This window comes from Aotus nancymaae, unplaced genomic scaffold (genome assembly GCF_030222135.1).
Source record: "Aotus nancymaae isolate 86718 unplaced genomic scaffold, 86718_ANA_hifiasm-v0.15.2.pri h1tg000043l, whole genome shotgun sequence".
Classification (NCBI taxonomy): domain Eukaryota; kingdom Metazoa; phylum Chordata; class Mammalia; order Primates; family Aotidae; genus Aotus; species Aotus nancymaae.
Window position 1 is genome coordinate 3457422 of NW_026988457.1, and position 27607 is coordinate 3485028.

The 27607-nt window shown below is 39.5% G+C and overlaps 2 long non-coding RNA genes across 3 annotated transcripts in view; one reads left to right on the forward strand and one right to left on the reverse strand.

The window, feature by feature from the left end:
- LOC105732127 (uncharacterized) overlaps positions 1-11546 on the reverse strand; it is a 37762-nt gene extending 26216 nt beyond the window's left edge. For both annotated transcript variants that reach the window (XR_010337131.1, XR_001110907.2), the window contains exon 1: positions 10683-11546. This is a non-coding gene — a long non-coding RNA (uncharacterized LOC105732127). The remainder of the gene's footprint in view (positions 1-10682) is intronic.
- Positions 11547-11655: 109 nt separating this feature from the next.
- The window catches only part of LOC105732128 (uncharacterized), a 37637-nt gene continuing 21685 nt past the window's right edge, over positions 11656-27607 (forward strand). Inside the window, exons 1-3 of the long non-coding RNA XR_001110908.2 lie at positions 11656-11813; positions 14258-14375; positions 20247-20309. This is a non-coding gene — a long non-coding RNA (uncharacterized LOC105732128). The remainder of the gene's footprint in view (positions 11814-14257; positions 14376-20246; positions 20310-27607) is intronic.

The following is a 27607-nucleotide window of genomic DNA, read 5'->3' on the forward strand; positions in this document are numbered from 1 at the left end:
AGGAGCACCCAGATACATAAGGCAAGTTCTTAAAGACTTGCAAAGAGACTTAGACTCCCACACAATAATAGTGGGAGACTTCAACACACCATTGTCAATATTAGACAGATCAACGAGACAGAAAATTAATAAGGATATCCAGGACTTGAACTCAGACCTGGAACAAGCAAACCTAATAAACATTTACAGAACTCTCCAGCCCAAATCCACAGAATATACATTCTTCTCAGCACCACATCACACCTACTCTAAAATTGACCACATAATTGGAAGTAAATCACTCCTCAGCAAATGCAAAAGAACGGAAACCATAACAAACAGTCTCTCAGACCACAGTGCAATCAAGTTAGAACTCAGAATTCAGAAGCCAACCCAAAACCGCACAGCCTCATGGAAATTGAACAACTTTCTCGTGAATGTTGACTGGATAAACACTGAAATGAAGGCAGAGATAAAGATGTTCTTCAAAACCAACGAGAACGAAGACACCACATACCAGAATCTCTGGGACACATTTAAAGCAGTCTCTAGAGGAAAATATATAGCAATAAGTGCCCACATGAGAAGAAAGGAGAGAACTAAAATTGACACCCTATCATCAAAATTGAAAGAGCTAGAGGAGCAAGATCAAAAAAACTCAAAACCTAGCAGAAGACAAGAAATAACTAAGATCAAAGCAGAATTGAAGGAGATAGAGACACGAAAAACCCTACAAAAAATCAATAAATCCAGGAGCTGGTTTTTTGAAAAGATCAACAAAATAGACCACTAGCCAAACTAATAAAAAAGAAAAGAGAGAATAACCAAATAGATGCAATAAAAAATGATAAAGGGGATATCACCACAGATGCCACAGAAATTCAAACCGTCATCAGAGATTATCACAAACAACTCTATGCACATAAATTAGAAAACCTGGAAGAAATGGATAAATTCCTGGACAGTAGCCTCCTCCCATGCCTAAACCAGGAAGAAGTTGAAACCCTGAATAGACCAATAACAAGGTCTGAAGTCGAGGCAGCAATTAAGAGCCTACCACCCAAAAAAAGCCCAGGCCCAGATGGTTTCACAGCCAAATTCTACCAGACATACAAAGAGGAACTGGTACCATTCCTACTGAAACTATTCCAAATAATCCAAAAAGAGGGAATCCTTCCCAAATCATTTTATGAGACCAACATCATCCTAATACTAAAACCCGGCAGAGACTCAACAAAAAAAGAAAACTACAGGCCAATATCCATAATGAACATAGATGCAAAAATCTTCAATAAAATACTGGCAAGCCGATTACAACAGCACATCAAAAAGCTTATCCACCATGATCAAGTAGGATTCATCCCGGGGATGCAAGGCTGGTTCAGTGTACGCAAGTCTATAAATGTAATTCACCACATAAACAGAACCAAAAACAAAAACCACATGATTATCTCAATTGATGCAGAGAAGGCCTTCGACAAAATTCAACAGCCCTTTGAATTTTGTGGCGGGCCAGCATAGCGGAAACTCTCAATAAACTAGGTATCGACGGAACGTATCTCAATAAAAGCTATTTATGACAAACCGACAGCCAATATCATACTGAATGGGCAAAAACTGGAAGCATTCCCTTTGAAATCTGGCACTAGACAAGGATGCCCTCTCTCACCACTCCTATTCAATATAGTACTGGAAGTTCTAGCCAGAGCAATCAGGCAAGAAAAAGAAATAAAGGGTATTCGATCAGGAAAGGAGGAAGTCAAATTGTCTCTATTTGCAGATGACATGATTGTATATCTAGAAGACCCTATCACCTCAGCCCAAAATCTCCTGAAACGGATAAGCAACTTCAGCAAAGTCTCAGGATACAAAATCAATGTGCAAAAATCACAAGCATTCCTATACACCAATAACAGACTTAAAGAGAGCCAAATCAAGAACGAACTGCCATTCACAATTGCTACAAAGAGAATAAAATACCTAGGAATACAACTAACAAGGAACGTAAAGGACCTCTTCAAGGAGAACTACAAATCACTGCTCAACGAAATAAGAGAGGACACAAACAGATGGAGAAACATTCCATGTTCATGGTTAGGAAGAATTAATATCGTGAAAATGGCCATACTGCCCAAAGTAATTTACAGATTCAACGCTATCCCCATCAAGCTACCAATGACCTTCCTCACAGAACTGGAAAAAACCACCTTAAACTTCATATGGAACCAAAAGAGAGCCCGCATAGCCAAGTCAATTCTAAGCAAAAAGAACAAAGCGGGAGGCATCACACTACCAGACATCAAACTCTACTACAAGGCTACAGTAATCAAAACAGCATGGTACTGGTACCAAAACAGAGATATAGACCAATGGAACAGAACAGAGGCATTGGAGGCGACACAACATATCTACAACCACTTGATCTTTGACAAACCTGAAAAAAACAAGCAATGGGGAAAGGATTCCCTGTTCAATAAGTGGTGTTGGGAAAACTGGCTAGCCATATGCAGAAAGCAGAAACTCGACCCCTTCCTGACACCTTACACTAAAATTGACTCCAGATGGATTAAAGACTTAAACATAAGACGTAACACCATAAAAACACTAGAAGGAAACCTAGGCAAAACCATTCAGGACATAGGCGTAGGCAAGGACTTTATGACCAAAACACCAAGAGCATTGGCAACAAAAGCCAAAATAGACAAATGGGACCTAATCAAACTCCACAGCTTCTGCACGGCAAAAGAAACAGTCAATAGAGTGAATCAGCAACCAACAGAATGGGAAAAAATTTTTGCAGCCTACCCGTCTGACAAAGGGCTGATATCCAGAATTTACAATGAGCTAAAAAAGATTTACAAGAAAAAAAAAACAAGCCCATTCAAAAATGGGCGAAGGATATGAACAGATACTTTACAAAAGAAGACATACATGAGGCCAACAAACATATGAAAAAATGTTCATCATCACTGGTCATTAGAGAAATGCAAATCAAAACTACATTGAGATACCATCTCACGCCAGTTAGAATGGCGATCATTAAAAAATCTGGAGAAAACAGATGCTGGAGAGGATGTGGAGAAATAGGAACACTTTTACACTGTTGGTGGGAGTGTAAATTAGTTCAACCACTGTGGAAAACAGTGTGGCGATTCCTCAAGGACCTAGAAATAGAAATTCCATTTGACCCAGCAATCCCATTACTGGGCGTATATCCAAAGGATTATAAATCGTTCTACTATAAGGACACATGCACACGAATGTTCATTGCAGCACAGTTTACAATAGCAAAGACCTGGAACCAGCCCAAATGCCCATCGATGATAGACTGGACAGGAAAAATGTGGCACATATACACCATGGAATATTATGCAGCCATTAAAAACGAGGAGTTCACATCCTTCATAGGGACATGGATGAACCTGGAAAACATTCTCAGCAAACTGACACAAGAACACAAAATCAAACACCACATGTTCTCACTCATAGGCGGGTGTTGAACAAGGAGAACACATGGACACAGGGAGGGGAGCACTATACACAGGGGTCTGTTTGGGGGGAGAGGGGATAGCGGGGGGGGTGGGGAGTTGGGGAGGGATAGCATGGGGAGAAATGCCAGATATAGGTGAAGGGGAGGGAGGCAGCAAATCATACTGCCACGTATGTACCTGTGCAACAACCTTGCATGTTTTTCACATGTACCCCAAAACCTAAAATGCAATAAAAAAAAAAAAAAAAGAATAAGGTGTCAGACAAAGAGACATTCTCAGTGCACATACAATAGCAGTTGGCGTACTGACCATGGACCAGGTCCCAGGCTGTCAGGCCAGCCTGTGGAAGAGATACAGAGAGGGAAGGAGAGAGAGTCCCAGTGATTGGATGGGGAGGCCAACCTCTGGAACAATCGTCAACAGAAATCTTGCTAGAAGGGAGGGAATAAGTCACACATTGAGGTATGGCCAGTTGAAGCTAGAGAAGTAGATGAGCTGGACACTACATATTGCTAAACCGAGAAGCTAGAGAGAGGTGAGGAAAGAGAGGGTTGGAGAAAGAAGGGTGCTCCGGGTGAGGCAGTGAAGACAACGAGATGTAGATGAGGGGAAGGACCCACTGGAATGGATCCATTACTGAACTTCGAGCTGCAGTGGAGGAAGACTCCCTTCCTCTCATGTGGGACTTGGTGCTATTGCTACTGAAGCAGAGGCAGGTGGTTATCGTGAAGGGGCTGGGTTGGATGCCAGCAGCTACCTATCCGAGAGCATTATTGTAGCACATCCTCTCACAAACTTTGCATTCTTAGGTTTCTATTACCAATTTAAAATCCCTCTGATGGCCGGGCGTGGTTCCTTACGCCTGTAATCCCAACAGTTTGAGACAAGCCTGACCAACATGGAGAAACCTCATCTCTACTAAAAACAAAAAATTAGCCTGACGTGGTGGCGCATGCCTGTAATCCCAGCTACTCGGGAGGCTGAGGCAGGAGAATCGCTTGAACCCAAGATGGGGAGGTTGCGGTGAGCCAAGATCAGCCTGAGCAAAACTATCTCAAAAAACAAAAACAAAAGAAAACGCTTTGATTCATTTGGTGCCATCACTTCACAGTTCCATTTCCAATCCCTGGAGTGTCAGAGATTACTCTGCACTCTAACTTGAAAGTTCTCTCTGTTCCCAGATGTAGAGATGCATCTTTGCAACTGCCTAGTGGAAACTTTTTGTCATCTCTCCTGTCAATGTTGCATTAAGTGCACTCAGCCCACCATGAGAGCTTCTACTTGTCATTTTAATGGATTGCTGGGCAGCTGCTATAAAGGAAGTCTGTCCAGGAAACACTATGATTGCAGACCACATTCAAAAGAAGCGCACAGAGCAGTGATTAATGGGAGACTTTTTGCCCCTATTGAATACCATTCTTTTTTTTTTTTTTTTTTTTTTTTTTTGAGATGGAGTTTCGCTCTTGTTACCCAGGCTGGAGTGCAATGGCGCGATCTCGGCTCACTGCAACCTCCGCCTCCTGGGTTCAAGCAATTCTCCTGCCTCAGCCTCCTGAGTAGCTGGGACTACAGGCGTGCGCCACCATGCCCAGCTAATTTTTGTATTTTTAGTAGAGACGGGGTTTCACCTTGTTGACCAGGATGGTCTGATCTCTTGACCTTGTGATCCACCCGCCTCGGCCTCCCAAAGTGCTGGGATTACAGGCGTGAGCCACCGTGCCCGGCCGAATACCATTCTTTTTATAGCTGATTGTCAGAGGCTTTGAAAATAAGCCACCTTGTGAAATGAAACAATGTGTCTACTTTTTGGAGGGATAAAGGATCCAAATTAATTCATGCAGTTTATGAGAAAACTAATAGTTTTTAGCGATTAAGCTACTTTCAATTTAAAAAGTCTATTTCTAATGTTCTAAAACTAAAATGGTAGAAATATTTTCACACACTGTGTGATTCCTTTTTCTGCTATGGGTGTCCATGGATGTCTCAGGCTGGTCAGTCAATTACGTGCCTCACTTCTTTGCCTTGACCAGACCTGCCGCAATGATAGGAGAAAGACTCCCAGCATCAGGAGAGTATTTTGTGCTGCCAGAGACCTCCGAGGTGAAAACAGTTGGCTGTATTTTTTGTGCCTTTGTACAGTGTACAGCCATATAAGGAAGAGTAGACATGAGTTGGAGAATGTGCTGAGTTGAGATAATCATTGCTCTTCTGGTCTTGAGCCTTTTCTCTACACAGCAGGGCTATATCAATCTTTATTCCTTCAATCTTCCAAGAATCTTCCTTGGATTTCTCCTTTTCTTCATACAGAAAGGGTTCTTTTAGTTTCCTTGGAAGCAGACCACTTGGTAGAAGAAAACTGAGTGACTTCCACATTTCAAATGTATTAGTATTATTAATATACATATTTTTAGTATTGTCATTTGCTTCATTTAAAACTGACTTTGGGCGGGACATGGTGGCTCACACCTATAATCCTGGCACTTTGGGAGGCCAAGATGGGCAGATTGCTTGAGCTCAGGGGTTCAAGACCAGCCTGGGCAACATGGCAAAACCCGTCTCTGCAAAAAAAATGCCAAAATTAACAGGGTGTCGTTGCATGCCTGTAGTCCCAGCTACTGGGAGGCTTGGGTGGGAGGATCACAGGAGCCTAGGAGGTCAAGGCTGTAGTGAGGTGTGATCATGCCACTGCACTCCAGCCTGGGTGACAGAGTGAGATCCCGTCTAAAAAAAAAAAAAGTAAACAAAAAAAAACAACAAAAAAACCCCTTACTTTTTCTAAGTTAATGTTGGGAAAAGAATTCTAATAATTTTCAAATATTTCCTATCTTTTATTCTTATCTTTTCTCTCAGCTTTCTTGAGGTATGATTGACAAAAATTGTATATATTTAAGGTGTAAAATGTGATGTTTTGATTATATGTATACTTTGTGAAATGATAACCACAATCAAGCTAACATATCCATCATCTCACCTAGTGTCTTAGTTCATTCAGGCTGCTATAACAAAATACCTTAGACTGGGCAATTTATAAGCAACAGAAATTTATTGATTGCAGTTCTGGAGGCTGAGATGTCCAAGATCAGGGCACCATCAGACTCAGTGTCTGCTGAGGGCTTACCATCTTCTTCACAGATGGCATCTTCTCACTGCATCCTCACTTAGTAGAAGGAACAAACAAACTCTCTTGGGCTTCTTTTATAAGGGCACTAATCCCTTTAACTAAGCACCTCTGAAAGTCCCCATCTCTTAATACTACTGCATTAGGAATTTAGTTTCAATGTATAAATTTTGGGAGACATAAACATTCAGATCATTGCACTTAGTTACTATTTTTTTTGTGTGTGGTTCTACTCTCTTGGAAAATTATAAGTATACAATACATTATTATTAAGTATAGTCTCTATGCTGTACATTAGGTCTCCAGAATTTACTTGTAATTCAGAAAGTCTGTACCCTTTGACCAACATCTCCCCATTTTCCTCCACCTTAGTCCCTTGATATCTACCATTCTACACTCTGCTTCTGTGAGTTCAACTTTTTAATATTCCATGTATAAAGGAGATCATGCAAATTTTGTCTTTTGTGTCTGGTTAATTTCACTTAGCATAATGTTCTCCAGGTTCATCCATATTGTCACAAATGGCAGGATATCCCTTTTTTTTTTTTCTTGAGATGGAGTTGCTCTTGTTGCCCAGGGCTGGAGTTCAGTGGCGCAATCTTGGCTCGCCTCAACCTCTGCCTCCCATGTTCAAGGGATTCTCCTGCCTCAGCCTCCTGAGTAGCTGCAATTATAGGCATGCAGCACCACACCCAGCTAATTTTGTATTTTTAGTAGAGACGGGGTTTCTCCATGTTGGTCAGGTTGGTCTCGAACTCCTAACCTCAGGTGATCCACCTGCCTTAGCCTCCCAAAGTGCTGCGATTACAGGCATGAGCCACCATGCCTGGCCAGGATTTCTCTCTTTTTAAAGGCTAATATTCCATAGTGTGTGGTGCTTGTATGTATCACATTTATTTTCTTTATCCATTCATCTATTGACATTTAGATTGCTTCTGTATCGTGGCTACTGTGAATAAAGCTTCAATATACATGAGCATGTAGATGTCTCTTTGAGTTAGTGATTTTATTTTCTTTGAATATATACCCAGTAATGGGATTGCTGGATAATATGGTAGCTCCCATTTTAACTTTTTTAAGGAACTGTTTTCCATAATGGTTGTATCAATGTACGTTTTCACCAACAGGGTACCAGGGTTCACTTTTCTTCACAACTTTGTCAACACTTATTATCTTTTGATTTTTTTTTAATAATGGCCATCCTAACAGATGTAAGATGATATCTCATTATGGTTTTGATTTGCATTTCCTTAATTTCAGGTGATGTTGAGCAAATTCCTCATCTTTATTCTATAAATATATCACTTTATTTCCAGTGCTGAGAAGTGGGTGTTATTTTATAGATAGATAAACCAAGGCTCATAAAAGACCAGGATCCTTACTTTAAACTGCCAAATCACTAGGCTCTCAGGTCCCATTGCCAGTCTTGATTTGACCTGTGTCATCTCCAGCCTCTTGACTTTGAGGGAAAAGGGATCGCTAATAACCTTTTTCCAGAATCTCTTATTTGAGAGGCTAGTCATTTGAAGCTCAGAAAATAAAGGGAGTAGAATTCCTGGCTGACTTTTAAGAATGACAATGGAAATCAAAATTGCTGGCTCTTATCTTCACTGGACTTCAATTTAATGAAGTGAAGATGCCTTTCTAGCTATTTGAGGATCCTCTGACAATGGTGTTTGAATCCCTCACAATCACTGGCTTTGAAAATTGAACAAATATGGGGCCAGGCGCGGTGGCTTACGCCTGTAATCCCAGAGCTTTGAGAGGCTGAGGTGGGCAGATCACCTGAGGTCAGGAGTTCAAGACCAGCCTGACCAAACGAGAAACCCTGTCTCTACTAAAAATACAAAATTAGCCGGGCGAGGTGGTGCATGCCTGTAATCCCAGCTACTTGGGAGGCTGAGGCAGGAGAATTGCTTGAACCTGGGAGGTGGAGGTTGCGTTGAGTCAAGATTGCCCCATTGCACTCCAGCCTGGGCAACAAGAGGGAAACTCCGTCTCAAAATTAAAAAGAAAATTGCACAGATAGTATGGAGTCAAGAGCTGGGCCGTAGGGATAGAATGGGTGTTACTCTGTGGCAGTGCATCCCCTGGTTCCCTAGAGATGATGCACTATACGATTAAGCCAAGGGTCAGCCTCAGACCTCTTTTCTATCCATTGCTTCAAGGGACGATTGTCCAGAGTTAACACTCCAGATGACATCCATTTGCATTGCTGAGCTGACTGATAAAGTCTATAGACTTTATCTGGAGTAGACCTGCTTCGGTTTCAAAGATCTTGCTGAATAAAGATAAATTACAGACTCATGATGGCTGATGGTAAAATGACCTGATGTATAGAAAATAATATTTTTGATGAAAGTTTGAAGAAATTTACTGATATCTTACAGGACTTCTGGGGGATAATTTAGTAAACACCCTAGGGAAAGTACAATTAGGGAAAGGAATGGCAGACAAAAGTCTTCTCCATCCTGCTCTAGCATATTAGATATTCAAAAGCCAAATATAAATGATTTGTTATTAATTTATTTCTACATTTTGTCAGTATAGCTAATTGAGAATTAACGTGTGACCAATCAGCCAATCGATACATGTTGTGTGCCTACTGTGTGATAAAAACTAGTAAACGTTTAAAAACTTAAGGCCTGATGCAGTGGTTCATGCCTTTAATCCCAGCACTTTGTGGGGGTGAGGCAGGAGGATTGTCTGAGCCAGGAGTTTGAGACTAGCCTGGGCAACATAGCAAGACCCCTTCTCTACAGACAATAAAATTTAAAAATTAGTTGATTGTAGTGGTGTGTGCCTATAGTCCCAGCTACTCAGGAGGCTGAGGTGGGAGATTGCTTGAGCCCAGAAGGTTGAGGAAAAATAAAAATGTAAACACATGCATTATTTAATGTTGGGTAATACAAACGGGTTGTTTTGTTTTTGTTTTTGAGACAGGATCTCACTCTGCTCTCCAGACTGGAGTGCAGTGGTGCAATCTCAGCTCACCGCAACCTCCGCCTCCCAGGCTTAGGCAATCCTCCTGCCTCAGCCTCCTGAGTGGCTGAGACCACAGGCATGCACTACCACTCCTGTCTAAATTTTTTTTATTTTTATTTTTTGTTGAGATGGGGTTTCACCATGTTGCCCAGGCTGGTCTCGAACTCCTGAGCTCAAGTGATACCCCTGCCTTGATTTCCCAAAGTGCTAGGATTAGACATGAGCCACTGTGCCGGGCCACAAACTGTTTTTTAAACACAAGTTGATTGCCATTGTTAGTGAGTTACATGGATTATTTTCCTGTTCAAACTTTAATATCAATTATAAGGCAGTGATGCCTAATGGTTAGGACCACAGACTCTGTAGCCAGACTGTGCTCTTTGGTTCAAATACCAGCTCTGCCATATTCTGGTTTTATGACATTGGGTAAGTTACCTAACCTTTAAAAATGAGGACAATTGTACCTACATGATATAATTGCTTTTTTGACTTTTAAGGTCAGGGCTACAAGTGCATGTTTTTAGATAGGTAAACTTGTGTCATGGGGGTTTGTTGTACAAATTATTTCATCATGCAGGAATTAAGCCATTAGTTAATTTTCCTGATCCTCTCACTCCTCCCACTCTCCGAAAAGCCCCAGTGTGTGTTGTTCCCCTCCATGTGTCCATATGTTCTCATCATTTAGCTCCCACTTATAAGTGAGAATATGCAGTATTTGGTTTTCTGTTCCTGGGTTTGCTAAGGATAATGGCCTCCAGCTCCATCTATGTCCCTGCAAAGGAATTATCTCATTTTTTTATGGCTGCATAGTAATCCATGATGTACATGTATATAGAATCAACCTAAATGACCATCAATGATAGACTGGATAGAAAAGATAGGATTCTTATTAGAACTAAATGAATTCATATTTATAAATTGCTTAGATCAATGGCTGGCATATACTACTATAACAGAGTTTATAAATTAACAAATAAATATCTTCTTAAAGCAGGTTAATATGCAAAAACTGTAGTTATTACAAAAATCTGGCTAAACTGCAATAAATACAATTATATCTTTTTTCTGTCAAAAAACTGGGTAAGTCCCAGAAAATTAAAACAGCTTACCTAAGTGAAATGGGAAAAGTTTCCTTGTCCTCCTTGCAGGGCACACGATGCGGGTGTGACTCGCTTCAGTGCCTGGCTGCTCAAACCTCTAGGGAGCATAGGGACCGGCAGGCTGTGGGGCTCCAACCCCAGGATAAGTGTCTAGGAGTGAATGTTTACAGCTGAAGCCCCAGTGGGCGTGTGTTACAGGGTGCTCTTTTAGTTTAACCATCCGTAGGCCGCTTGTGTTAGCTCAACTAGACCCCTGCCTTATCACAAGGACAGAAGGCTTTCTGTATCCCAGGGTTCTTGCCTTGGTGTACCGGAAGAATCAGACACACATGGGCTTGGAGAATGAGTACAAGATTTTATTGAGTGGAACAGCGCTCAGCAGATGGAGGAGCCAGAAGGGAGATGATTTTCCCCTGGAGTTGGGCCACTCAGTAGCCCGGGCTCTCCTCCAACTGCCCCAAACTCCACGTCGTTCTGCCGGTCGCTGGCCTGGTGGTGCGCCAGAGCCTGTCGGTTCGCTCCTCTCAACATCCAGTCGCCTGTGTGTTCCCCCACTGATGTGCCCCTCTCGACGTCCAGCCACGGTTTCGTCGTCTTCTCCCAAGGTTTTCTCTGGACGTCCAGCCACTTGTGTATTCAAATGTGCTCCTCTGGATGTCCAGCCGCCTGAGCGTTCCTCCGCTGCTGTGTTCCGCTCGACATCCAGCTGACTATGTCTTCTTCCACTGAAGTATTCCTTTGGATGTCCAGACGCTTGTGTGTCTGCGGGCTGGGGTCTGGGGTTTTTATAGGCGCGGGATGGGGTCGTGGCAGGCCACAGTGGTCTTAGGAAATGCAACATTTGGGCAGGAAAACAAAAATGCCTGTTTTCACCTAGGTTCGACGGAACAAGCCTGGGGGTGGAGCCCTAGCCAGGGACCACATCCTCTTCTACCCAGCATTCCCTGCCCCTTTCCGTATCATTTAAAGGGACCATGCCCTTCCCCTCCCAGCACTTCCGCATCATAAGGATCTGAAAACTGGCAAAACTGGTACTCAAATTCATTTACATAGAACACTGCTTAAGAGGAACACGCATATCCCTTCCATCCTCTTGCTTCCGGAATACAAAACAAGCAACCACCAAAGAACAACAAAAAGGTAGGGAAATGGGTTGAGGTTCCATCGTTTATGCCCTGACAACATGGACCAGTGTTTATCAACATAGCTGGGGAAGTGGGGGATGGAGAGAGATTTGTTAAAGGATGCAAAATTGCAGCTAGACAGGAGGAATATCTACTGTTTTCTGCCACTGTGGGGTGACTATAGCTAACAACAGCATATAGTTTCAAATAGGTAGAAATAAGATTTTGAACGTTCTCAGCACAAAGAAATGATAAACGTTTGCAATGGTGGATATACTGAGTATCCTGGTCTGATCACTCTACATTATATGTATTGAAACCTCACTATGTACCCCATAAATATATATAATTATTATGGGTCAACTAAAAAAGATATTTGATGTAGCCCCTCCCTTCTCCTGCCTCTCTCTTATTAATAGCAACTGAAAGTGCAAACAGATGTAAGGGAATTCCACCAGGTAAAGGGTTGAGAGGGCTCAGAGTCTATTATATTATACAAAGAGCATAACTGACGTGATGGTGAAGCCAAAGGGGATAACTGGTTCCTCTGTCCTTGTTAATAATTCAACACTACCAATAATTAGATTATTTCTCTGGTGATTTCATTCCACTGACTCTGAATTCAGAGGAATTATAAAAGAAAATAGTCTTTCTTCTTATGTTTTCTTGCAGAAGTTGTTTTTATTTTATATTTAAATCTATGATCCATTTTGATTTAATTTTTGTATATGCTGTGAAGTATGGATTGAAATTTCTCTTTTCAATTTTTTTGGCATAGAATATCCAATTGTTCCAGCACCATTTATTGAAAAAAAACTTTTTTTTTAAACTGTGAAACTGCCTTTGTATCTTTGTAAAAAATTAATTGTCCACATATGTGAGTCTATTTCTGAAATCTCTATTCTGTTCCATTGAGCTGTTTGTGTATCTTCATGCCATTTCTACACTGTCTTGATTACTTTTGCTTTATAATAAAACTTAAAATCAGATAGAGTCAGTTCTCCAACTTTGTTTTTCTTTTTCAAGTTGTTTGGCTAATTTAGATCTTTTGCATTTTCATATAAAGTTTAGAATTGGCTTGTCAATTTCTATGCACAAAAAAAGCCAGCTGGGATTTTTATTAGGATTTCACTAACTATAGATCAACTTGGAGAGAATGGACATCTTAACTTTGAGTGTTCAGAGCCATGAACATGGCATTTGTATCTATTTAGATCAAGCTTGTCCGACCCATGTCCTGTGGGCTGCATGCAGCCCAGAATGGCTTTGAGTGTGGCCCAACACAAATTCGTAAACTTTCTTAAAATATTACGAGATATTTTTGGTGATTTTTTTTTTTTTAAGATCACCAGCTATCAGTAGTGTTAGTGTATTTTATGTGTGGCCCAAGGAAGGTCTTCTTCTTCTTCCAATGTGGCCCAGAGAAGCCAAAAGATTGGACACCCTTGATTTAGATCTTCTATAATTTATCTCATCAATGTTTGATAGTTTTCAGTGTGCAACTCTTGCATATTTCTGTCAAATTTTTTCCTGAGTATGTCATATTTTTGGAAGCTATTTTAAATGGTATTGTTTGTAAATTTCAACTTCTGATCATTGTTAATATATTAAAATACAGTAGATTTTTGTATACAGTCTTGTATTCTGCAACCTTGTTAAATTCACTTACTACTAGCTTTAATTTATTTTTTTTGAGAGGGAGTAAAATACCATCAGATTTTCTATGTAGATAACCATGTCATCTGCAAATAAAAACAATTTTACTTCTTCCTTTTACTCTGGACAGAGTTTATTTCTTGGATGATTGCACTAAGAACCTCCAGTACAATGTGGATAGCAGGAGTGAGAACAGACATCACTGTCTTGTTCTTGGTCATAGGAGAAAACACTTAATCTTCTACCATTATGTATGTTTGCTATAGGTTTTAGTAGATGCCCTTCAGCAGGATGAAGAGGACTCCTTTTATTCTTAATTATTGAGAAATTGGTTTTTAAAAATCAGGAATGAATGTTGGATTTTGTCAAATGCTTTTACTCCATCCGTTGAGATTATAATTTTTTTTCTTGTTTAGTTTGTTAATATGATCAATCACACTGATTTTCTAATGTTAAACCAACTCTGCATTTCTAGACTAAATCCTACATGGCCTCATTGTATTTTTCTTCTAATATATTACTGAATTATTTTTGCTGAAATTCTATTTAGAATTTTTATCTACATGTTATACCAATTTTTAATAAAGGAGTATAGCTATCTCTGACTGTAATTTTGGATTTGTTTATTTCTCTTTCTCTTTGCAATTCTTTTTTTTTTGACTACTCCTGCAGAGCAGGGCTACCCCAAAGGCAGTGTGTTGAGAGTTGCCTCTCTTTGAAATTCCATTAATTTCTGCTTCATTCATTTTGAAGCTTTATTTTTAGGTAGATAAATAATTATGATTTTTGTTTGTTTGTTTTAAGGAGCAGAGAGTTTAATAGGCAAGAAGCCAGAAGGAAGAAGCTCCCCCATACAGAGACAGATGGAAAGGGGCTCCAAAGCTGAAAGAGGAGGTCCCTACGTGTGATGGACACCAGCCAGGTATATATGCAGAGTCTGGAGAAGTTGATGTCTGATTTGCATAGGGTTCAGGGGATTGGTTTGACCAGGCATATCATTCAGGTAGCCCGTGAAAAAGCTGGCCCTCCCACCCAGCCTTTTAATATGCAAATACAGAGCACCATGGATGTTCTACACACGTGGGGATATGTGGGGGTGCCCATGTTGCCTGGAACATGTGGGCAAAAGGCAAGAAGACCACAGGAATCACCATTTTGGGTGGACCCCATTTCTAATGACCTGCATTTGCATATCAAAAGTTGCTGGCCTGGCTCTAAGAGCTGGGGCTTTATAAGAAACTTTTCTGGAGATGCTTTAAAAAATGAAAACTTCCCAAGGACTTCTTTTCCTCTCTATCTGTTTAAAATAACCTCTTAATAACTCCTACAACATTCCCTCCTGTGGTGGAGTTAGCCACACTAACTGCTGTTAGAGGGTTTTGGGCGACGACTCTTTCTGGCTACTTCCTGCTGAAAACGGGCATCCAATGGGGAACAACAGCTAGGGCTCCTTCTGGGGTGAATCTAAGGGTCTTCGGAAGAATGACCTGTCCATATGTGATTCAGTTTACAGCACTATTTGGAGTTTGCTTCTAGGTGAGAAGAAACAAGTTGTAGTACTGAGTATAGAGGGTCCAAATGTTAATACAAGACATATAAGCAAAAGAGGGCTTAATAAAGGGGCTAACCAATTTCATAAAGAAGACTGGAATTCATCAAAGAGGGATTGTAGCCACCTGGGGCTGAAGCCAGCATTCTCCCTGAGCCTGTCAATAATTTTGATTTGATCTTTAAGTACCTGTAGATTTTCCTCTACTTTACTAGAGGTGTTAATCCAAAAGCAGCACGTTTCACTTAAAAGTGCATCATTAAACCCAATAAAAAGTCCTAGCAGACTCAGTGATAGTAAAACTTTCATGCTTCCTTTTTGTCAACTGTTATCTCCGCTTTAAGCCTAATAATTAAGCAAAATACTACTTCAATGGAAACTCTCTGTTCAATATTTCAGTTAGAAGGTGCTACCATGTATAACCCTATTGCAAATAGTAGAGTGAGCATAGCAATTCCCACAAATGTGGTGTAGTAGATAATTTCCATCTAAAATTTTACTTGCCAAGATATAGAATTCCTCTTTGGGGGTCTATGAAGTTCCTTGTTTTATTTTCCCAAACAAACTTTCGGGTTATGGGCACCTTACTTACTTTCATTACCTGACAGAATTTGCAAGATAATTGCCCAGAACTAGCATACTGATTCACATTTTTACATTACTCATCCCTTTTTTTCCCAAGCTATAGAAGATCACCACTTGATTCACAGGAATAAGAGTTAGTCTAAAATGTAGGCAAAAAGTTTAAAAACAATTAATGAGACTAGGATTTAATGACAAATGTATGATAAGCTTTGGAGCAAAATCTTTCTCTCCAGTCCTCCTTTTTGGCAAAAACTAATTATGAATAAACTTTAGTCTTATACTTGGAAGACACCTCAGAGCTTCGAGACCTGTTAGAAAGTGACATTCTTTACTCACCGCAGGTTAGGAACTGTGTGCAGAGAATGTACAGACAAGGTATGAGGCCAGTTCTCCCCAAGGGGTTTTATTGGCTCTGCATGTCAAGCTTGATTCCGTAAAAAGAAACATACCCTTTCAGTCAAAGCCTTGGTAAAATAACAGTTTTTCCAATCTTGTCCTATTGACAAAGAAAAATGGATTCTTACTGCACAGATGCAAACAATTATATTGCCATAAGTTAAGAGTACTCCCAGATAGTTTCCAAATTTTAGAGGAACCAGGCAGAGAAAAATAAACATGCTCCAAATTTTATTCATAGGAGTATACCTTAATTATTAAAAGCCACAAGTAGTTTGAAATAAATTTCCTTGACTCTGAAAAACAAATCAAGGATTAGCAATATTCCAAGCAAAAGTTAAAAAGTTTGCTTTAACTTTCTGAATGCAGTCCATTTATTTAATTCTTGTTTTCCTTGATATTTGTGAACATGTTAGTTCTTTATGAGTCCCATACATTCTTTCTCTATTCCAATGTTACAATCTTCAAAGTTATTAAAAAACTGTATTTGCAAATACCTGTTATAGTCTTTAGTATAGCTTGATTTTAAACCATCTTTTGAGAAAGAACAAAGTAAGACAACAGTTGTCTTCAAATGGCAACATTTCCAGGATAGTTACAGTTAAAAACATGACTGACAAGGAGGTTTGTTTATCTCTGTGGTTTACAATAACTTTACCCTTAATTATGATTGATAGCATATACCTAGACATTAGAATTTTAGAAATCCTATACAATTTTGAACATACATTAGTATTATTCACCAAAATATAACTTAAAGAAGACTGGACATCATTTTGGCAATCTCATGTGCCACAAATTATTTTGCCCAAATGGTGACTCAAAAGGCAAAAACCTTTTGTTAGCCTTCATTATGACATAAAAATCCTGTTTAAAGCCACGTATTTGCACATTTTCAGAAGTTTCCTCTGTTATTGATTTCCAGTTTCATACCACCATGATTGGGAAAAAATACTTGATATAATTTTAATCTCTTTAATTTTGTTAAGACCTCTTTTGTGGCCTAACATATGATCTATCCAAGAGAATGTTCCATGTACACTTCAGAAGAACATGTATTCTATTGCTGTTAGATGAAATAATCGGTATGTGTCATGAGGTTCGTTTGCTCTAAAGTATAGTTGAAGTCCAATATTTACTTATTGATTTTCTACTGAAAAATCTGCTCATTGTCAAAAGTGGGTTACTAAACTCTCCTATTATTATTGCATTACAGTCTGTCTCTCAGATTCCTCACTATTTGCTTTATATATTTAGGTGCATTGATAGTGAGTGCATATATATTTACAATTGTTACATCCTCTTGATGAATTGACTTCTTTTTGTTATATAATTACCTTCATTGTCTCTTCATATAGTTTATTATTTATAGTCTATATTGTCTGATATAAGTATACCTACCCTTGCTCTCTTTTGAGTTCCATTTGCACAGATTGTATTTTTCTATCCTTTCACTTACAAGCTGTGTGTGTACTTAAGGTGAAATTAGTCTCTTGTAGGCAGCGGATAGTTAGGTTTTGAAAAAAATCTTTCTGCCACTCCATGTCTTTTAATTGGAGAATTTAATCCATTTACATCCAAAATTATTACTGTAACTAGGGACTTACACTATTATTTTCTCAATTGTTTTATAGATTCTTTTTTCTTTTGTTTTTCTTTCTTGGAGTCTTCCTTTATGGTTTGATGGTTTTCTGTAGAAGTAAAATTTGAATTAAAAAAAAATCTTACTCATTTTTGTAATTCCAGCACCTTGCACAATGCTAGTATACTTCAGGCACTCATTGTTTGTTGAATTAAAAGGAAATACTTCAAATCATATTTAAAACCACAGTTACCTTTCGTTTCTCTTTTCCTCAATGAATATTGATTCTTCTTATATAATTATGTTTATAATTATCCTTTCTCGTGAGTCTTACTACCTCAATTTTAGTTCAGACCTTTTTAGCCTCAAATCTTTATCAGTGCTAAGCTTCCAAAATGCCTCCAGCTTTTCAGGGACTCTTCATTACTCCTTTCATGAATACTTTGTCCTCAAGGCTAATATCAAGCCCCTTTGATCACTTTGATACTAGTATGTATAGGTTAATACCACATCCCACTGGCGTTAAGGGCTCTGCAATCTGATACCCTCCAACATATGCAGCCTGATCTATTTCCTGACTTTGCCAGACAATAGGAAAAATTTATGTTTCAATGGAAAACTAGAGCATATCTCTCAAGGAGTAATCTGATTCTGAGTCTGTGAGAGTTCTGCACCTTTCAATGCCTTGAAACTATTTTCAAACATTGTAAATGGCAGATAACTAATAGCAATGCAAAATAGTTCTTGTCTATAGATGCAAAACTGTCCAATGAAGGTTCAGTTGACTTCCCTCCCTCATGTGGAAGTAGCCAGTTTTGTCTCTGATTGCACATTCATTTCAGTGATCCTGATTTATGAATGTATCTGTTTTTGGATTTTCTTCAGAACTTGTAACATCCCTCATTAATAATAAGTTAAGTAAACTTTTAAGCATATATTTATTTTATATCTGTACATTGTTCTGCTTGTTGGTGTTTTATAAGTTTCTTGAGCTATCCTCATTTGTTTTCACTCTTTTTATGTTTACTCCTCAGATTAAATGGTTTTCTGTGACCTCTCTTCAAGTTCACTAATCCTTTCTTCTGCTTGATTTAGTCTACTGTTAAACCTCTCCATTAAAATTTTCAGTTTAGTTATTGTACTCTTCAGCTATGATTTCTACTTGGGACTTTTTAATATTATTTGTCTCTATGTTGAAATATTCACTTTATGCATTGCTTTTCTGATCTTGGGGAGCATCTTTACGGCAGTCCTTTCGAATTCTCTGCTAGGTAAAGCATATATTTTTATTTCTTTAGGGTTAGCTTCTGAAGATTTATTCTTTTATTTGGAAGATATTTGTTTCTTCATTTTGTTTGACTCTCTGAATTTCTGGGCATTAGGTGAGACAACCACCTCTCCCACTCTCACTAGATTAGCTGCTTGTAGAAGATGGTTCTCACCAATCAGCCTAACCAGAGATTCTAGAGGCCTCTAAAGTCTATGCACATGCCCAGCCTGCTGTCCTTGTTCTTAGTGACCCCCAGGAGATTACAGTGAGACCAACTATGTTAGTATGAGACAGGTGAGTTAGAAGTCAGTTCCTTGGGATGCAGCTGGAAATGTTTAGGTGTTACATGTGTGCTCTGGTTCCTTTTTTTCCATAGGGAGAAGCTGAGAACCAGAGTTTATCTCTGATTCACTCTACTCCAAGAAGACAGTCTATGACAGATGCCTGCATGCTCATTTAGACTATACTTTCTGAACCTAGAATGATAGCTCCTGAGTATTCAAGTTTAAAAATCACCCTTTTGTTCTCTGTGGTCTAGGAATACTCACAAATGAAGAGTACTATCAGTTCCCAGAGCTAGGTGAAGCTAGGTGACTTAGGAGCCAGGCCCTTGGGTGGGATTTGTAAAAGTTGAGGTGCTCAATGCATGTACAAACACTTTCTGGGAAGAGTCTGCAGACCTGGATTTAATACTGGAGCAAGCCATGGAAGAAGGTGCCAGTAGTCCCCACCCTCCTATTCAGGCTTACTAAGGTCTCACAAACTTCTTTCAGTGAAAAATCTGCAGGCCTAGATTTATTGCTGGAACAAGCTAGGAAAGAAGGTGCAGGAAGTGTTGTCCCTCTTATTCAGGCTTGAAGAGGTTTATTATTTTATCTGCCCTGTAGACTCCCAGGTGCAAGCTAATTAGAAGCTGAAATATAAGGGAACTGCTGAAAACTTGTGCAGACAAACCCCTTTCTGCAAGAAGCTGGAAGCTAGACTATACTATACTTGGGGGCTACAGCTTCTGAGACTATTCTTGCAGTTCAAAACTACCTCTTTGTATTTCAAGGAAATTCTCCAGTGCAGAGAATCTGCTGCTCCCCAAGCAAGGTAATTTTGAGGCAGAAAAAATGGGTCTGGAAGAAGGGAACATAAGGCCAATTTCCACTTCAGTTATGACAGAAAATATCCTCTCCATAGGGCATACACTGAGTAAATGTTTTTGTAAGTTTACTTCATCCTCTTCATTTACATAGGGTGTACCCCCAAGTAGAAGGTATTTAAACTCACAAAAACTCTGTAACAGGGCTTTTGAGCGCCTATGCTCAGGCCCGCTCCCACACTGTGGAGTGTACTTTCATTTTCAATAAATCCCTCTGTCCCTTCCTTGCTTTGTTTATACTTTTTGTCCAATTCTTTGTTGAAGATGCCAAGAACCTGGACACCCTCCACCGTTAACATATTTTGAGGAGCCAGCCTGGAGGAAGAGGTAAGTCCAAAGTTTGGATTTATTCTTCTCCTTTTTTCTTTTTCTTTCTGCTCTATACAGGGAATCTCTCTCTCTCTCTCTCTCTCTCTCTCTCTCTTTCTCTCTCTCTCTCTCTGTGTCTCTCTCTCTCTGTCTCTTTCTCTCTCTCTGTCTCTCTCTCTCTCTATCTCTCTCTCTGTCTCTCCCTCTCTCCCTTTCCAACCCTAGACCCTTGGTGGGCAGCACCTAAACATGGAAGCAACTGCAGGTTTTGGGCCAAGGTCAGTGAAACTAAGGGGTTTCCATGTGGAGAAGCCTGACTGCCATTGCCCAGTTAGCTGAAGGGACCAGAGTCTTCATATTTTTCCTCCTCTTTTTCAGTCTTTCAGTGGCTGTTTACTAGTACCTCCTTGGAAATTGAGGGCAATTGGCTGGCATCACTCCCTGATACTGTCTGAAGGCCTAGAAATGAATGGGAATAATTGCCCTGCCTCAAAGTGGGAAGGATTTTTTAAAAAAATATTTTCCGTGTGTGCAGTCCCTGATCCCTGCGTACAGCACAGCTCCAAGCAAACTTGCACGTGTTTTAGGAGACTTAAACCTTCTTTTCGTATGCTAAATTCTTCTCTTATCATACTCAACTGGCTATAGAACAAAATGGCCCACCCAGCATCCAGTTCTCATTATAGTTCATGGCTATTCCTATAAAGCTCATAGTAGGCTCTGGAGGGAAAATCCTGCAGGGGTGTCCACCTAAGACCAGAGACGTCTGGCACTCTAAGATTGGACACCAGAGGAGGACACTCTGTGGGTTCTTCAGACCCCAACCACTCCAAAGAGGACACTCTTGGCAGAGGTTCTGAGGTCTAATGTTAAGCCCTCCTTGGAGATTTCTTTCGCAGGTGCAATGCTGCTTGGCCCCAACATTGTTTGAAATCTGGCGTTTACTGCTGACTGGGAAAGTGGGATTGCTCTGCATGTTTCCAGGCCTCTGTGCTGTAACTCTAAGCAGGGGGCTGGTTAATGTGTGGCAGCCTCCTTTGGTATGGTTTGGCCCCAGTGCTCTTTGGAGTCTGAGGAGGTTTGGCTCTTAAAAATCAAACCGCTCTGTGTTAGGCGTGTCACTCTGTAAAGAGACCACCAGGCAGGCTTTGTGTGGGCAATCAGTCCGTTTTATTTTGCACTTGGGTGTAAGTGGGCTGAGTCTGAGAGAGGAGTTAGGCGAGGGGTGTAGGAATGGGGACTGGTTATATAGGTTGGGGCAAATTGTCAGTTAAAGATGGTAATCTATAGGGAGGGGGAGGGCGTCATGGGATGCATGGTCACAAGGGTAGGGGTTATTTATTGCAAACAGGCATGGTCATAAGGGTGGGGGTTATTGGTTGCAGGTAGAGGGGAGGGTGAGATAAATTACATAATTACAGAGGTGGAGGTCTTGGGAAACCTAATGTCTGGGGAAAATTTTGCAAGGTTGAGCAGGAACAATGGTTGAACGTTGCAGGGGGAGAGCAATCAGTTGAGGCAGGAACCAATGGTTTCACTTCTGTTTTTGGCCATCCAGTTACTTCAGACTTTCTGGCTCCTGGAGACCATCAGGAGGTATATGTGCAGGTCACCAAGCTTATAATGGCCAGGCTTGAACTTGGAGGCCTGACAGCGTGGAGACTGCTTTACCCAAAATTTTGGTTCACAGCCTTCATTGTATTATCTATTGGGGCAAAGTGAAACCTTAGCCATGAGATTGCAAGCTTGTATTGCTATCTCATGGCTAAGGTTCCAAGCTATCAGATCTTCGTTTATGTGTGTTTATACATGTCTAGATGTGTTTATATATATGTACACTTATTGTTACATGTTGCGTCTATCAAATTGGCTTAAAAGTAAAAGAGCACTCATAAATTAACTAAATAAGTCTAAGCAATTTTCAAATTCAAGCAACTTAAAGTATCACTTTACTAAACAAGTTAGCTTTAAAATTATTGGTGTAATAAAAATAGAAATGCCTTCAGAATTGTGAGCATACATTTTGTCTGAATTTTATGTTTGTCTTTGCTAGATATTTTAAAATGTCAGTGTTAATTCATGCTGGGAGCTGCTTGGGGCAAGCCTGCCTCACATTCTATTCAAAGTCTCAATGAGATAAATGCATATATGATTGCTTCCTTTGGAAAGGCTAATGGGAAACTCAAAAGAATGGAACGGTTTCTCTCCCACCTGTGATCTGAAAGCCCTCAAGCCTCCTCACTTAGAGTCGTCCCACCTTTCCAGACAAAACCAATGTCCGTTTTACATATGTTCATTAATGTCTTGTGTCTCCTTTTTTAAAAGTAAAACTTAAGTACAGTGAATGAGGTAATTTTTCTTTTCCCCACCCTCATTTTTAAAATTTATATATCTATTTTTGGAGACGGAGTTTTGCTCTTACTGCCCAGACTGGAGTGCAATGGCACGACCTTGGCTCACTGCAACGTCTGCCTCTTGGGTTCAAGCAATTCTCCCATCTCAGTCTCCCAAGAAGCTGGAATTACAGGCACCCACCACCATGCTGGGCTAATTTTCTGTATGTATACAAAAGACAGGGTTTCGCCATGTTGGGCAGGCTGGTCTCCAACTCCTGACCTCAGGTTATCCACCTGCCTCGGCCTCCCAAAGTTCTGAGATTATAGGCATGAGCCACTGTGCCCAGCTGGGATAAATGTTTTAGGTAAACTTTTTGTGATAAATTAAAATCTTCGTTATTTTTAATGTCCATTTGGTATTTGGGTCATTTCCAATTAAGAAAGAGTTGTAATATGGAGAAATATGTTTCTAAAATTTTTGAATTGTTTTTACCTGTAAATGCCCATATCTGGTAGTCCAGGATTTCTTGCTTTTTAGGGTTTCACTAAAATTTTAGGTTGCTAAGGATAAAATTGTAGTTAACACATAATTCTCTATGCAAAATGTGCCAGAAAGAGTTATGTTATTAGTGAAAAAAAATTTGTCTAATTCAGAAGTTATCTAAAAGTCAGGTCAAATTCCAGACTTGAAAGGTTATTTATGGGTCAAGCATGGTGGCTCATGCCTGTAATCCCAGCACTTTGGGAGGCCGAGGTGGGCAGATTACTTGAGGTCTGCAGTTTGAGACCAGCCTGGACAACATTGCAAAACTCCATCTCTACTGAAATATACAAAAATTAGCCAGGCATGGTGGCACACATCTGTAATCCTAGCTACTCTGAAGGCTGAGGTGGGAAAATTGTTTGAACTCAGGAGCAGAGGTTGCAGTGAGCCAAGATTGTGTCACTGCACTCTATCCTGGGCGGCAGAGACTCTGTCTCAATTAAAAAAGAAAGAATAAAAGAAAAGGTTATTTATGAAACAATATAATAAGGAACCATTAAGTAGGGGAGAAAGATGTGGAAAAGTTTAAACAATAAAATATTCCTTAACACCTGGTGAAGAATTGGAAGCATTTGGCTAATTAACATTTTCATAGTTAAAGCTCTTAGTCTTAATTAAAGTAAGAAGTGTTATAAAAATGCCTGGGCAGGTTGACAATTCTTTTTTTAATATAGTTAAGCATGAAGCTGGATTTATTGTGGAGGCAAATTTCACAACATACTTGCATTGCTTCACACTATGTTCACTGTTGTACGTGGTGGATAGTGTGCTTACTGGTTGTGTGCCTAAAGTGAATTTCTTGATTGCACAAGATGTATGATGGTGTTGGTGAACTTGGGGATGCTGAATTGTGTATCAGGAATAAAATATTCATTATGTGGGTATTCTGGGGCCCTAGGTAACATTGTAGGCTCCAGGGTAAATTTAGTATGAAAATTTAGGGTTGGTTTCCTGTTTCTTTGTTTTTGCTTCTAGTTTTTATTCTTTTGCTGTTTATTCTCCTCTGGTTTTGCTTGTGTATCCATACATAGAAAATCATGTTTTTATTATTTTAATTTGGTTCCATGAGTAGTTATTTTGTTTCCTATGCACTTCTAGCAAATCATCATCTGTTCTATTTTTCTATTTATCCGGAATTCTTAAGCTACCTTTGTCAGGCCTGCAGGAATTAATGGAGCACATTAGCTTTTTATCTTTTGTAGAAAATAAAAATAAATAAAAGTTCTTCAAAGCTTTCCAGTTAGTTCATTATAAATTATAGCTCCTTTAAAAGTTAATTTACTCTAGACTCTTTGCTAACACTCCTGAGTAGCTGTTAGTCATAATAAAGAAATAAATGTATCCAGTGTTCTTAGTTCTTACACTTTAACCTAGATATTTGCCCTGTCATACCTGGACAAGCCCAGGCACGTCTTAGATCATAGCTTATTCCTCTTCCTTATTTGGAAGTAGTTTTGCCTCTCTAAGCATTCCTCAAGTTGTATCCTCTTTTCCTTTATTCTCATCTGCCTTTACCTATTTAGGGAAGCTTTAATTTGTTAGCCAACCAGGTGTAGCCTAGACTGTGAGGTCCAGTTCCAGCCAATAGAATCAGGACACAGCAGTAGGGCAGATGCATTAGATGTAAATGGCCCTGCCTCATTTGTTTGGTGTACTCTTGTGGCAAACTGCTGGCGAGTATACCTTTTCTGCAGAAAGTAAAGTTGCCTTGCTGAGATAAAATTTATATTCAAGTACTACTTCTTTTGTGGCACCAAAAATTTACATATAACATCCTTAAACTAACCTTGGATTTTAGGCTTCCTGATACTTTAAAGTGTGTTGAGTATACTCTCACAAATATAATTGAGTCATATTTCTCTCTCTCTGCCTAATTTCTCCAAGATTTGTAAAGTATTCATGAATATTCTTAATTCATGTGTTTGTTTGCATACATTCAAGCAGGATCCCCAGGGCCACTCAGGGAGAGAGAACCCAGAAACCTGGCATGCCAGCACAAGGGTAAAAATTTCTTACCAGTCCGTCTCTGGCCTTTTTCTCTATGCAAACTGGTTAATCTCCTCTGTGAAGTTTTAAGTTAATTGGTTTAATAATAAGAAGAATTTAATCAAATATTTTATCAGAAAAGTGAAAAAAATGCCTTTTATTTAGTTGATGTGACTTGAGTAATCTTTGGGAAATAAAGACAGTTTTAAAGATTGTTAGTAAAACACAGTTGTCTTCAAAATGTAAACATATGGTCTACATTATGTTCAAATATTAGGTTTGCTAAATGCTTTAAGGTCATAAACTGCTTCTTTGGCCTTTGAAAATTGTTTAACTTGCCTGCTTTCCAGCTAGGTAAGGCCTGGGGACAGGTGGAGCTGGCCATGTGCCCCTAGCTGTGCTGGAAATAGTCAGACCTTATCAGAACATAACTTACCAGGTTTTACATTAAAGTTCAAATTGCTAAGAGTCGCCATTGTAACATGCAATTAAGACTACTAGAAACAGATTTACATGCAAGGCGTGTAAGAACCATAGAATGTGGGTTTTTGTTTTTTTGGTAAAAGGTTATAAAAGGTTTTTGTTTCTTTAAAATTTCTGAATCATCATTTTGGCAAAATAAATAATTTATGGTAAACTGAAAATCCAAGATCAAACTTCGGTTTCAAAATTGTCTTTCCTCGTGCCTGAAAACATCCAGAAAAGAGGTAAACAGGATTATCTGACGTGTTTGCCTACATGGGATTGCCAAAATGATGGTCAGTCTTCTTTAGGTTATGTTTTTATGAATAATACTAATATATTCCAAAATTGTATAAAGCTGCTAATGCAAGTAAAACCAAAAAATTAATTATGTATCATGAAAAGACTTTCATGTTAAACCAGTTAATACTGAAATTGTTTAAAATAGTTTATAACCAATGCTTGATCTGATATTTCTGAGAAAACAATTAAAGCTTCAGGTACATTTGGTCACCTGGTGGGTCATTTAAACATTTTATAAAGGGATTTCATTCAATTGTTATTTTCAAGGCATGTTTTCTGGTTGTATTAAACCTTTCCCATGAAAGAGGGCTGATGTTATAACAGTAGATTATTATGCTACAGTGTATTTTCATGAGGTAAAGAAAAGTGTTTTTTTTTTTCTTTTTTTGAGACAGAGTCTCACTCTCTCCCAGGCTGGAACGTAATGACATGATCTCAGCTCACTGCCACCTCCGCCTTCTGGGTTCAAGCAATTCTTTTGCCTCAGCCTCCCAAGTAGCTGGGATTACAGCTGCCCACCACCGTGCAGGCTAATGTTTAAAAAAAATTTTTAGTAGAGACAGGCTTTCACCATGTTGGCCAGGCTGGTCTTGAACTTCTGGCCTCAGGTGATCCACCTACCTCAGCCTCCCAAAGTGCTGGGATTATAGGCGTGAGCCACTGCGCCTGGCTAGAAAACTTTTTATGGTTTGAATCTTCTGGAAACATCAGAGAAAGACTGTCCTTGCCATCCAAACTACAATGAAACTTTGGGACCTTGAACTTCGAGTTTATAATCTCACAACTGAGAAGGGTCCCTCCACACTCTTGGAGCTGTGCACCCATTGGAACCATTAGGTTAAAACTAACCAGGGAAAATTATCCCAACAAGAGAATGGCATCCTTGATGTGAACAGGTTTTCCCAAGTTCACAGATTAAGACTTCTACTGTCATGAAACTCTTATCTTTGAATATTTTTTCTTGCTTATGCCTCTACGAACAATAGAAGTGGAAAAGGGATCTGTTATTTGCGCTTATGGGGTAGACTTTTATATGTGAAGGAGTTTGCAGCCAGCCTTTTACATGGATAACCTTCTACATTGATAGATAAAAGATGAAAGCCCGATGTAGGTAAGAAACTTTAATGGAACATGTGTTGCCTCATAATCCGTCAAAAACAAAACATTGGTTCGCTCCTCTTAACCCACATCATGGGGTAAAGAGAACATTGCCAGAAGGCCTTCACTCTTCTAAAAGGCCATCATTTGTTAGGTCCTTTTTCCATGGTTTAAAGTAGAAGAAGCAATGATTAGAAATGTATCCCTCATGATAGCTTGTATAGCAAATTCTACCGTAAAGGCTACAGTTACACAATAGACTCTAAATTCTCTTGTGAAAGTTATGATAGAATTGGTAAAACTGAGAAGCATCTCTGAAAGCTGCTGGCACTTGTGGCCTATGGAGAAATACATCAAAAGAAGATTATAGAAATTCAGTGGTAGGGGACTGAGGAAGAAAGTGCATAGTGAAGTGGGCGAGCTCTTCATCTAGCTCATTCTTTGATCTATTTGATTTTAGGAGGTTTGGTTTATGGCGACCATGGGTAAGAAACATACTCCAAACTCTGGGTATTTTCCTCCCAATAGTCATAATAATAGTCTCCCTGGTGCACTGTATTCTCTCATGGATTTTAAATGCTTGCATG